We start from the raw sequence: 1079 nt of genomic DNA, 5'->3' as shown, positions 1-1079 counted from the left end.
TGCGAAAAATAGAGCAGGGAAAGGTCGGCGGGGCTCTTGGGATGCAACAGAGAGGAGGACGGAAAGCATGGTCCCCAAGGGAGCTGGAGAAGCAACGGTGGGCGACCTGGGGAGCACGGGGCCCAGACTCCAGCCCTTGCTCCCAAGAGAGGGCAGCCAGCACACTGGTCACCGTCCTCACTCACTGTTCCCGACGCTGGCTGCGCCCGGCATCTTCAGGGGATCTGTAACAACTCCTGAGGGGCGTCGCTCTGCAATCCCTGTGGTGCCGGCACAGGATCCTTGCCTGGCTTCTGTTCTCTTTGTAGAGACAGGGAAAGGCCCAAAAGAGGCACAGAGCACGGCCTGCGTGCGTCCCAGCGGTTGTGAAACTGGATCCCACTGGGTCATTAATTGGAATGAAATCGCTGGAGTCGCCCCCAAGGACAATACGTGGATGGGATGACAAGGCGCACCGTGGACGATCAGTTCCCTTTGCTGAGAGCTCTCCTCCCTGCCCCCGAGAGCTGCAGGTCTGTGTGACCCCTCCCCCATTTATAATCTTTTAATTGCCTCCCACAGCCCTTGAGATTCGTCTGAAACTGACATACGGGCCCTCTGTTCCACGTTCATAACGGCTCCCCAACACCCATCCCTATTTCATTCTTTCTCAACACTTTGTGGTTTCCCAAATGCCTGAAGATTACATAGCCTGGCAATGACCGGAATGCAAGGAATCTGTTGTCCTTTAAGTGTGGCTCCAAGTGCTCCAGCGGTCAGCTGAGCTTGTGCAAGGACGAAGGATTTGAACCTTGAACCAGGGTGGGCTGAGGGAATGCTCACACGCAGAGCCAGATTCTTAGAAATGTAGCCCTACCTCACAGATAGATAAAGGGCCATTCAAGATCCCAAGTCTGTAGGCCAGAGAGCTAATTAAGATCTTAACGTTGGTGGCACATAGGTCCGATGAGACCTGCAAGCACATTTTGTTTGGCCTGTGTTTTCATCTACTTCAGCCTACATTTTGAAATCGGGAGATTTCACATTAAAATCTGCTTTTCCACTTGCTTTTGAAAACTTGGAAGAACTGTAACATAGGA

The sequence above is a fragment of the Neophocaena asiaeorientalis genome, unplaced genomic scaffold (assembly GCF_003031525.2).
Source record: "Neophocaena asiaeorientalis asiaeorientalis breed wild unplaced genomic scaffold, Neophocaena_asiaeorientalis_V1.1 scaffold269, whole genome shotgun sequence".
Lineage (NCBI taxonomy): Eukaryota > Metazoa > Chordata > Mammalia > Artiodactyla > Phocoenidae > Neophocaena > Neophocaena asiaeorientalis.
This window is presented reverse-complemented; position numbering follows the sequence as displayed.